This window comes from Ischnura elegans, chromosome 4, assembly GCF_921293095.1.
Source record: "Ischnura elegans chromosome 4, ioIscEleg1.1, whole genome shotgun sequence".
Lineage (NCBI taxonomy): Eukaryota > Metazoa > Arthropoda > Insecta > Odonata > Coenagrionidae > Ischnura > Ischnura elegans.
In genome coordinates this window covers 119,957,857-119,971,246 of record NC_060249.1, presented here as the reverse complement: position 1 = coordinate 119,971,246, position 13,390 = coordinate 119,957,857, and positions in this window count along the sequence as shown.

Sequence of the window (13,390 nt, the reverse complement as noted above, 5' to 3'; positions counted from 1 at the left end):
GTGGTGGTGGATATTGAGTGGTTGGACCCACATGGAATCCACGTTGATTTCAAGTGGATTTGTGGTGATTATCATAAAATGTTAAACAGAATTTCTAATTTCTGGAACTTAACTCTCTGGTGACATTGCGTCATTTATCATCCTGAAACCACGCTAGTTATGTGAAAATGTATCGCACATTCTATTTTTATATAATTCGTGGAAAGGCAGCCATGAGAGCACATGAAAAATCGTAGACACATATATAGAAGGTTTAGATATAGAGTGGTTGAGGTTTTAATGGTTTTAGGACAGCACCAACTGCTGTTTTAATTTTCCACCAAATTTCCACGTGGGTTCCACGTTGATTCCACGACCAAAAACACGTGGTATCCACGTTAATTCTCCACGTGGGTTCCACGTGGATTCCACCACCCATTTCTCACTGGGCAGAGTACCCTGCTAGCAGGTAGCGCTTGGCTTAAATAAAGATTATTAATACCATATCAAACAAAGGAAACTTTCCGAACTTAGGTAATTTTAATGGGCGATTATTAAGAGATGTTTCCCTGAGCTCTGTGCCTCATGCATGCATTGGTAATCTCAGACGATGTAAAACTCCTATCTACTTATTTATAAACTAGGTCCCAGTGACGTCACATGGAAAGGAATCGCATGGGCGCCAATCTGGCCTTTTTCAAATGAGGATAAAGTTGACCCTTGCCATTCGTTTAAAATGGGATTTCTAAAACCAAATAATTTGTATATTATGAATACACTAATGGTGGGTAACGAATCGCAATCAATACATTTCGTTTTCTTTGATAAAGGAAACTACCCTATAAGAAGAACACAAGCACACTATTCCACTCAGACAACCCTTGAAGATGATAGCAGCGGAACATGCAGCCTTGGGACACGCAACTGACTTCCAAAAACCAACAGAGATCAGAAAGTAAAATTTTCAAACTCCAGCTGATCCAGAGGTGTTGCAGATAATAAAATAGGAAGAAAACTTCTTCAGGAACTACCTACGGCCTCAAAATCAACCACTCATTGAGTCTTGCTTTGAAGTCAAATAATTGAAACTCCTATCAACCCTCCTCTTCCAACCCCCTTCCCTCCACAAATGGATGTAAACATTCTCAAATCGAAAGCCCCTGACGAGCCTCTGGAGCCACTTACCTTGGTTTTCCAAGCACTGAGCCTCAAGCCACAAGTACTATGATAATCTGACTCCTGAATTCTCATAGCGACTTTTAAATAAACAAAATCATTAAATTTATTTTTGTGAGATACCTACTTTAATACCTTAGAAATAAAACCAGCAACTGCCATGAAATGTCAGACGATATATACCTACCAAATTAGTGACGGGGTGCCCTCGACTATAAAAATTTCAATTATAAAATATTCACAAAAACCTTCAGTAACTTCCCTTTGAACAGAAAATATCTGTAACAGCAATTTCATTTGACTATTCAATGTGAAAGATACATTATCACTGAGAATATGTACCAGGTTGTGCTAAGGTTATGTTTTATTATAGGTACACTGTACCTATAATGAGTGCCTAAAATGAGAACAGTGCAAAATTAAATCACCTATTTAATTCAAAAAGAATTGATAAACTCTTTAAAATATCATAATCTGCAGGTAGCAAGAAATGGAAAATGGAAGAGCATAAGCTTCAATTTCTTTGATGTAGGAACTGCTTCAAAAACATCAAAGTTCACGGCGGAGTAACATGCAGCCTAACTTCTATACAAACACCAACAGGTCAGAATCTGTAGGCACTACTAGCATGCATAAACCAAGTACATAATGTGCCAAAAGCATAGAGTCCAAAGAAGTGAAGTGAAAAAGTTTGCTCTCCTTTAAGTCAAAATGTTGTTCACGCAGGTGCATTGCATGTGTTTTATAAGGCTTAAATAATTTGAACAAAGGTGAAACATAAGATAATGTCAACTATTCGTCAATAATTAAACTTAATAATTAACTTAATTGGTTAGTAGAATTGATGAACTTTCTCCCATCAACGTTAATAACTTTGAACAGACATTTTGCTATTTAATTTTTGAATTTTCATCTACTGATTCTCAGCAATACACTGACAGGATATACACATGCCTCTTAGCCTAGCTTCTCACAATGAACAAACCCACTTCTTGAGAAGTACCAACACACCTATAATTGGTATAATCCAGTGTCCAGAGTTCCAAAGTTAAAAGTCAATTTCCATGGGAAAAAAAGTTCCTGATGCTGCTATCAAGCCATTGACCTTTGGTTTTCCAAGCAACTGATCCAACCAATATGCTAACCAGATTCCTTAATTCTCATGGCAATTTTTAAATAAGGCACCTAAATAGTATATCAGCACAGTGGCCTGATAAGCCAAAGTTCATAGGTGTAATAGCCATTTCCAGGAAATTTTTTTCCATTTTATTCCCGCTCCAAGATATAAATTTTTGCCAAACTGTCCAATCAATACCAAGTATTGGCTATTGAGATTATGGATAATCTTACACAGAAGATTATGCTTGATCAAAGGACACTTTGATATCTGAAACAAAAATCTATTGAACTATCTATAGAACGTACATATCCTACGGCTGACGTCTGCTGTAGTCACCTTCAGAAGTGGAAGAGTATGGAAAATGATGCTTTTTTTGTAGAATGGAAATTTAAATTTTCAAATGAAAACACGAAAGGTGCTAACAACTTTTCATGAGTTGGTGATTGCTTCATTGGAAATGTAGCTGATTTAATCGTTTGGGCAGAACCATTCATTTAGGGAGGGTAATCGCTTGCGAGAGAATTAATATCGTCAAACCAAATGTAGCCCATGAATGAGGCCAAGGAGTAGTGGGAAAGCGGCGACATACTCTGCGTGATTTCCGTTGTTTATTGTACACTCACAATTGAATGGATGAAAGAGGAAGATTTTTTTATTGTCATGACTTATTTTTCATTCTATACGTAGAACTCTTTAAATGAATTGTGATTTCGCCTCGGAGTGAACAACCTAATTTGGAAAGAATATATGTACATAATACCCTACTACAGCCGTACATACTAGTGATGGGAGAAGTAAGAAAGAAATTATCAGCAGAATAGCCCAGGCGAAGAGAGCATTCCACCAAAAGAGAGACCTGCTTACAGCGGGAAACTTAAATATGGAAGTAAAGAAACAATTTATAAGAATCTACATCTGGAGTATGCTCCTATACGGAAGTGAGGCATGGACAATGACCGCAGTGGAAAAAGCAAGGATAGAGGCCTTTGAAATGTGGTGCTACAGAAGAACGATGAAGATCAAATGGATCGACTGAGTTAGTAACGAGGAAGTCCTAAGAAGGGTAGGAGAGAAGAGAAGCCTCATGAAAACCTTAATAAGCAGACGGAACAACCTTATAGGCTACATCTTGAGACATGATGGCCTGATGAAGACAATCGTCGAGGGACAAGTGGAAGGCAAGAACGGAAAAGGAAGACCTCGAGCAAAATATATGGAACAAGTAAAGAAGGATGTGAAAGAGAAGAAATATGTAGGTGTGAAAAGATTAGCTGATAGGAGAACTGAGTGGAGAGCTGAGTCACACCAATCCTAGGATTGTTGACCTGTGGTGATGATGATGATGATGAATACTCGCCTACGCCATTCTGTCCCTAAATACTAATCTTCTTTTTGCTCAATTTTTTTATCAAATTGCAATAGATTTGATGAACATAACTGATGATGCAGCATGACATAAAGCCTTCCAAAACATATAAACTGCAGTGAAAGCTTTTGATAATAAGTTATCATTTTCCTCCATGACAGTATAGTTAAGCTCTCACTAATCTGTGAATAATGTGAAAATCCACCACAAAAATCTGAGTTGGTCTGATTAGTACTTCTTTGTCTTGCCTAAACTATGGTCTTCATATGTTTTTCACAACAAAAATGTGTGATTATTGAGCCACTGAAGGCAAGACGCACACATCTCTAAAAGAAAATTATAGAATAATAAAACAACGTATGGCAACATTTCGATTTCTTCTTTCAAGTTTTTCCATCATTTTCTAATTAACATAAATTTTTCTAATGACAAAATATTAAAAATAAAATAATTAACAAATACAAATAATTAAAAATAAAATAGAAAAATAATTTAAAATAGAATATAAAAATATATCACAAAAATAACAATAAAAAATATAAAAATAATTAAAAATATAATATAAAAATAATTAAAAATAGAATGTAAAAATAAAACAAAAATAATTTAGAATGAAATATAAAGTAATTTTTTTTATAATTAAAAATAAATTATTTTCTTATTTCTAAATGAAGGGAAATCTTTAAGGTCAAAGATATGTCTAGTTTGCTTCGGCAGAAACAGTAAAAAAGTTTCCTACCTATGCAAATTATTTAAAATACTATATATAACTTTGAAATTTATTTCACTCTGAATGTAAAACTTCCACATGAGTTAACAATTATCTAGGAGAATTAGGGAGAAATATTTTTCATAGCTGAAAAATAACTTGGTGAAAAATCATTCTATGCGTAGAACTGCATTAAAATGAATATTTCATTTCATGTGTCTTTAAAAGTACTAAAGCACATGACTAAAACAACATGAAAAGCATACTGTTTTTGTAATTTGACTCATAGGTATTCGAATGGTGGTAATGATAAATTTAAATATTAATGCATTAATAGGACAAAAAGCAAAAGAAACTTTATCTTTTCTCTGCTCAAAATCAAGGAACACAAATAAATATGTTATTTATCAGCATGTAAGCCATATCCTTAACACTTTCTCCAAGTGTGACACATGCTCCCAAATACCCCTCACACAGAATTTCATTTTATGTTGGTGGCACTGAGTTAGCACTGATAACTTGACTTCAGTATCAGAAATCAATAGTTTGAATGTAAAGATTTCGCAATAACTCTCATTAGATGATGATCATACAGCGCTTTTTCTTCCTTGCATGGCTAACCACATCACCATTGAACTCTATTTAGGCATTCACGTAGCATACTACACAAAAAATTCTAGTCTATCATGTACAATGTCATTCGCTATGCCTAGAGAAATGTTGACCTCATTGCAGTTATTCATGTTCGAAATTGCCTTTTATTACCCTCACTACTCTTCATCCACCTAAGCTCCTTCACCACAGTTCACTTCTGAACGTGAAAAGCAAAATCAAGTTAGTTGTAGCAAAAACCAAGAAGATCTGTGCCATGAAAAAAGAAAACGTAGACCCTATAATAGTTTTCAGAGATAACTGATGATGAAGTATGCTGTAAATAGAACACAGCAGAGGTTCAGGAACCCACAATATGTACTCACCTGCTGCATTACTTTTTTTAAAATTGCGGCAGCAACTTTTAATATAGGTACATTTTTCCAAAAATTGGTCAAGATCAAGTGACTACACATCCAACACAAGATAATATGTCCTCCAACTTCACTATTTTGCTCCTGTAACCACCACTTAACATTATTTTACCCCTCTATTAAGACCAATTAATCCTGATAAATAGTTTTGTTAATGTAACAGGCATAGAATAAAAGCAAGGACCTAGGTATGGATTGAAACATAATTTTCACTCAAAAATGTACATATTATTAAAATCTCAACCTACCCTGTGACAGTTTTGAATGCCTAAAATGATTTGCCAAAACTAAAAGCTGCTGCTTCAACTGCTAATTCAACTGCTTTTCCCAATGTAAACTCTAACAAATGCCAAATACAAAACTATAGCAACTATTATAAAAGACTCACATTTATTCATTACTGATCAGAAATAATTCCCTCATTCCAGTACAGACACATTCGCAGCCAAAAAATAAAAATTATATTTAAATTTTTACTTTCAACAGAAAAATCTACCACAGTTCAACTACTTATAATTTTTTTGTCAAGTTAGGTTAACTAAATTGAGCAAAAGTAAATTAATGTATGAAAAGACCTATATCACCAACATCACAAAAATATGGTCATTGAACAACTGTGAAAGCCTCAATACCAAAGTATGAGAAAAGAAATCACAAGTTACCCATCACTTGGCAAAAGAAAACTGCTAATATGAAATATTATTAAGTCTTTTTTGAAATCATGGCTTTTCAAAATTAATTCCCTCTACCAAACATACTAGCTTTATTATTGAGACTATAGTCAGTAGAATTTTCATCGCAAGGTTAGGGATTGAATGCATATTCACACAACTCAATTACGAGAGCCTAACAATTTGCAAAGCAGTTACCACTCATCACAGATATATATGTCACTATCACAATGATGATTAGCAATTTTGCTAGAAGTCATCACCTTGCAATTTCTTTCAAGGGTATAAGATCATTGGTTCCTATATTCAGATAAAATAATGTTTTCCCAAATCAGGTGAGTAAAAAATACCAAATAATAAATCTACTGAATACTTTATTCAAAATAATATGCCACCAGATAATACTTCACTCAGTTTATAAATAAAATAAAGTCACGTCTGACATATTATTCTCTTTGGACTGCTGTGACCTTTCATGCAATATGGTACACTCTTTAAATAACTGGAAAATTCTATGCATTGAGGGAGACACAATATTTTACACACAATAGATTACGTGAATGCACTCCTTCACACATTTTGTCACTCCACTTCAAATAAATTTCAGCTAAATGTGTAAAACTAACTTTGCCAGAAAATCATATAAATGGAAACAATAAACTTCACTTAAATAGTATCAGCAGGCGTGGCAGGGCAAATATTCAAAAATACTTAGCTTTTATGTGTCCCCATCACACAATAAACCGCGGCAAATACCTCAGAAACCTTTCACTAATTTTGTACAAGGCAGTGTACTTATTTACAAGGACAATTTTTCAACCAGACAAATAAAAAGCACAAAAACTAGTCATCAACGCAACAATACTGCATGCAACAATCATTTTTGTCTTACGGTCAGCTGAAAATAATCCTTCAGGATAATGAATAAACCACTAGGCTCACAGATCACTTCATGATGCACCATACACACTTGAAAAAAAATTGAAATATTTCACAATATCAACCATATTTCTGCAAAAACACTCTCACATATACACCCTTCAAGTTTTCCCATCACATTTCCACAAAAACTTCCCGCAAAGGTTGTTCGAGAAGCAGCACAAGCCTGAATTCTGCTATGGGGGACAAGGGAGACAAGACTGCACAGCACAAGACACAAACAGGCACATCCTCCTGCGTCGGCAGCCATCTCAACACTGTGGCCACCCCTCACAGTGGCAAAGAAGGGGGAGCAGGGATGAAAGCGGTGCTTGGGGAGCCACCTATCCACGATCAAAGCCATGACTTAACTGCCTGAAGCTGCGCAGGCCTCGGAGCAAGCAACACAAGAGGGGGCATCCCACGAGATTGAGCCGAGCCAATGGAAACCCAGGAGGGGTGAGAAAATCAATTCAAGCAGCCTATCAAAGTGTCTCCGCTGAATGCAGCCATGTGCCGAACCAAAAGCCACGGGAGAAATTCAATGTTTTCAACCCCATCTAAAGGGGAAACCCAACAAAAAAGAATTGCTTTAATCCTTCGACTCACAAAGGGTGATAGCATGTATTTTTCACCCTTCTCTTCAAGCAGATCCTACCCCTTTCCAGGGGTGAGGGCCCAAAATGGAACTTATGCCCTCACCCTTTCACCCTTAGAGAGCAAAAAAAATGGCCATTTAGTGCTCAAAAAAAAAAACTACTAGGCCCACATCAATAAAAATTGATGTGGAGAGCCAGAATTCTAATGTAGTTCATTAAAAATGGATTAAATTTCTCAAATACATGCACATATTTACATATATTTCTGAAATTATCCTCAGAGATGAAAATTAACCAGAAGCAGGATAAAAAACGTACAGAGTCGACACTCCATTGTAAGCAAGCCTCAGTCCAACAGCCAGACTATCTGTTCACCCCTCCATTCATTCTTGGAGCCAGAGAATAGGTCACACACAACACTGTGCCAATAATAAGCTAACAAACTGCCCCCAGATGAAAAGGGGTAGGGAACCCTTTTTGCCCATAATTTCATCCAGCCCTATGATGCCCCCATAAGCCCTTGCATTGTCCAAATGCATGAGTTTTTTTTTCTTTCCTCCATACCCCTTTTCTGTCCCCCTTTTATAAAACAGCTCAACTGGAAATTTAACTGGGGGAGGGGTGAAGGGTTTGGAGTTTGGAAGGGTCAGGGTACAAAAAAAATGGTGGGGAGGGCAACTTCACTCACTTGGGCCAACCCTTACAAGATTCACTTCCACCCTGCCCATGCTTCACAGAGAAATCCTTCACAACCATGGCCCTAGTTATCATGACATCACAATCAAAATTAATGATTTTTGAGGAGATCATTAATGATTTTCATGTTAATTGAAAAATAATAATCCAAAAAATGTTACTTTAAATTAAAATAATGTGGATTATATTAAATTAATGGCAAGGGAAACTGTTGGATGCCTTAATTTGGACACAGGACCACAAACCCTGGCATTGAAAGGGCTGTGAACATGGAAAGACAAGTGTCACCAACAAAGTCATAACTTTTATGATGCCAAATACTGCTACTTCAGGTATGCTAAGGATGAACTGATTAATGCAAAGGGAAGGCATCGCAATGTTCTGTAAACGTTTATTCAACGTAATTAATATTTATATTTAAGCTTTCTGCTTGATTGCTCATTAAAAACTGCTAGGTATGTATGTTATTCTTTAATTATATTTTATTTAATTAAAAAATATATATTTGTCAATCTATTGTTTTCATGCTGACGTTTTTAAAATGGATGTTAAGCACATTACGTTTTTAAATATTTAACTGGTGTTCACATTTATTGTGAAACCCACTGTATTTAAAATGTTTCAATATTTTTAATGAATAAATTATTCGGAGGAAACTTTGCAATGCCTTCGCGGCATATGTTCACGCAGTAATGCCAGGGGCAGAAATGGGCCCTCTCTCTGGAATAAAACCACCGCATAAGGGAATGAAACCATTTCTTTCGCAAGCGAGAGACGAGGATTCGAACGAGTCGACAAAATGGCGACACATGGCCCGAATCGCGGCGAGTACACAATGCGCGTTGCCGAGGCGACAGCGGGGGCCGCGCGTGCGCCTTTGATTCGGGCCATTTCGCCTTCAGGGATTTAGTGGGGGACAGGGGCAAGAGAAAAGGGTTGCGCCCAAACAACCCTTCTGCCACAATACCCTTTCATACCCTTTTTTTAACACTTTTTTTTATCCCCCCGCACACCCCAGGGCGCGACCCTTCCGACCCTGGCACTACCCCTTCCCGCTCTTTTTAAACACCCTTTTTCGCACGCGCGCGCGTGGGCAAAGGGGTTCGCTTCCATTTTTTCAAGAGGGACTCTTCGCGCCTCGGGTCCCTCATCTCGCCTCGCGTCGCAGCCGTGACAATGGCCACGTGAATGGCAGGGGGACCTCAGGTAGGGAACCCCCTCCTCCTGGAAATGGGGGAACCCTTTTGAAAAGAGGGGCAGAATGAAAAAATGCAGTCGGTGATGCTCGCCTTTTGGCAATATGTTCCAAGGGAGGCATGCAATCGTGAATGGAGGGAAACTTACGAGAATTGACACGAAAGAACAAATGTAAACAATAACGCGCTCAACATGGTTGCCCAGTGACCAAAAGCTGAGGTCCAACTCCAGTATTATCCATTGAGGTACCCATAAATAGCGTTTAAGAGGTGTGTTCAGAAAATTACGAGAAATAAAATGTATCGATAGTTTAGATAGTCAGATTGCGAAAAGTTCTCTCTATTACAATAGTACAAATTTCCCTGAACTATGATTAAATTTTAAGCTGTATTAATTTTTTACTATGCCTGTGGCAGCCGCTAAGGTTATTTCTGTGTTTTTATGAGTTCAGCGATTTTCGGCTCATTGCTTGTTCGTGAAATTTTGGCCAAAAACAATACTGTAATCATTCCCCAGAATCCATACTCGCCAGAAATGGCTCCGCGTGATTTTTTCCTATTTTTAAATATAAAGAGAACCTCAAAGGGACGTCATTTTACGAGCATAGGCGACTTTAAAATAAATCGCTCACATAAATATAAAGGCAAACCCAAGTGTCGAGTGGGAGAAATGCTTCGAGGATTTGAAGAAGCGCTGGCATAAATGTATATTATCATAATGTAAGCACTTACGCTATGACAATATCTAATTGGGACTATTTTGAAGGGGACAGCATTCATGAAGACGGATAAAAAATTTTTTTCAAAAGTTTCAATTCCCATTATTTTCTTAACGCACCTCGCATTACTATCCCGATAATCTGTTGCTTCGTTGAGTGTCGAATTTCAAAGGAATAAAATTTGCAGCAGAATAAACGACATGAAAAAAATCGCCATCGTCTGAATAGGCCAATCCAACTCTTCAGGTGGTCTGCGATTTTGCCGCTTCAATCTTGGTCCCTTGCCGACTCACATTTATCATCTATATTATTTTTACTGTATAGATACCTTTTTCTCAACTTATATGCAACCAAACTCCACAAACGAGGTACCAAAATGCACAGAATTTATCAGAGAACATGCGACGGCATATTCTTACTTCCTAAATATTGCTATTGTTTCCTAAAATTGGTTTTTAAATAATTAAAAAAATCGATTCAAAAAAATAATCAATTCCGGCAAGATTGTCCTCATCCCAAGAATACAGTTAACGCCGTCGGATCCCACCATGCCTTTTAATTTGACTCGCAGACAATTTCCCATTAAGGTTTCCTATGCGATGACTATTAACTAGGCTCAGGGTCAGACTTTGCAAAGAGCTGGCTTATTCCTGCCTGACCCTGTATTCTCTCATGGCCAACTTTATGTAGCATTCTCTAGGGTAAGATCTTTTCAAAATATTATTGTAAATATTAAGGAAAACGCTAAACAAGTATTAACAGAGGATAGTGTATATACTTCCAATGTTGTGTTTAAAGAGGTCCCCTGACCTCAATTTGTGCATGAACATTCCAATTAAATTTGTACATAAGACCCAGCCTTTTTTTTCTACATTTTAAAATTAGAAACGCGCCTATCCCTCTGTGGACCTGCATTGAAAAGAGCGGGGGAAGACCGCTGGGAGCGAGCGCATCACGCTCGTTGGATGCATAATGTTCAACCATTTGCATTAGAAATAAATAGCGTGTGTTGCGAAGCATAGTACGATCCCCAATTTTCTAGTTTGACTATATATTTTGGGCTAAGCTCACATTATTATTTCTTTTATTATTATTATTATTATTATTATTATTATTACTTGAACAGCTTTGACATTGTGTTTTCACACGGTCACTTTATTCGGGGTAAGAGTTTTCAGGCAATGTATGAGCTCCACTCAACCTACAACACACCATACTCACTCGTCGCTGCCCCATTTAGCAACATGGCATTATAGAATTGAATAACATTCACAAATATCAATAGTTTTATAGATTACGGATCATATAAAAATTACTAATAAATTGAAAGTGTTTCCATCACTCTTATTTTTTCTCTTTCGGGGTAAACTGTGGGACTATAAATGTTTAAACATTTCCATTAATTTACTACAAAATATGCGTTCGAAAAATACGCAAAAGCCATTTCATTAATCTGCATTGATGTATGCGACTTGTGAAAGATGAGTGCTGTAGACGTAGTAGTTTTCCCTGGGTTGACTTACAAAGTTCATGAAGTTGACAAAACGGCTAATTTTACAGTGCGCGGAGTCATTTATTGCACTGGCGTGTCTACATTTTTGAATTTTTCATAAAACAGAAAATATATCAGAATAGGGTGGTTTAAATATTTTGGCGTTAGCCCAAACAATGAAGCTTCAAAATGCAAAATAACCTGAACTAATAGGGTAGTTTCCTTCATCAAAGAAAACGAAAGGCATTGATTGCGATTCGTTACCCACCATTACTGTATTCATAATATACAAATTATTTGGTTTTAGAAATCCCAGTTCAGACGAATGGCAATGGTCAATTTTAACCGCATTCGAAAAAGGCCAGATTGGCGCCCATTCGATGTCATTCCACGTGACGTCACAGGGACCTAGTTTCTGCATGAGAGGATAGGAGTTTTACATCGTCTGAGATTACCAATGCATGCATGAGGCACAGAGCTCAGGGAAACATGTCTTAATAATCACCTATTCAAACTGGCTAAGGTCGGAAAGTTTTCTTCGTTTGATAAGGTATTAATAATCCTTATTTAAGCCAAGCACTACCAGCTAGCAGGGTACTCTGCTACCTGCTAGCATCCTGCGTCGCATCAGCACTCAAATCCTCGCCCCAAGGTCACCTTACTTGCGAGAGCGGGAACCAGAACGACGTCACACGGAGATTTCCCGGCATTCACACTTAGCCGTCGCGTTTTCGCGCGCTTGAAAATTTTCACTTTTCATTTAATCGCGAAAAATAGATTTCGTCAATTAAATATCAAAAAGCGTGAAATACGTACTCCAGGAGTAATAATCTTTCGATTTAGGCAATAAAAAATAATAGGAAACCACCCTATTGTCACTGTGTTGGTGTGCGGGAAGGGGAGAGATTCACCGCAGGGACCAAACACCAGCCTCTCAACCGGAAAGCCCAAATCGCACTCACATTCACTCACAGCACACAAACAAAACAAGATCCTTTGCGAGGGCTGTAGGGACCTCCACTAAGGATTCTTGTTCCACACAAAAAACCGGGTATCTTCACAGGATAGGCTTGCTAAGGATAACCAGTGATTTGTGGAAACACATGCACTCAATAAGCAGTCACACACACATTGACTCACCCACAGATGGCTTCAATCTTCCGGGAGAAAAAGCAACTCCCAAGAGATGGTGGTCAAGGATCGGCAAAAGGATGGGGAACCGCACGTATACGTATTTCGGCTACAAGGTAGCCCTCTTCAGCGCGCTGAAGGAAAACAAAAGCACTTCCAACACAAGGCTGAAAGGGTAAATTTCTCATGTTAAAAAAGAATACGGCCATAGATATCTTTTTAGATATCACTATTTCAACCACGAAGAAAGACTACGACTTCAAAATCTACAGGAAAGAGACTACCACAGACCATGTCATCCCCTCCGACTCCCGCCATCACCCCTCTCATAAGTTAGCCACCTTTCATTCCATGTTAAACAGAGCACTCAACATCCCTCTGTCTGCCGAGTACCTCGCCATGGAAATATAAACCATCAAACACATTGCAGTAAGAAAATGAATACGAAGAAAGTGTCATCGATAAATTGTTCAGGAATAAATGCTCCCTCCGGATACAGGAACCTATCTACCAATCATCCAATCGTAATGAAAATGTGAAACGCTGGTGCAAACTCAGTTATTACGGGCATATGTCACAGGCAACCGCAAACC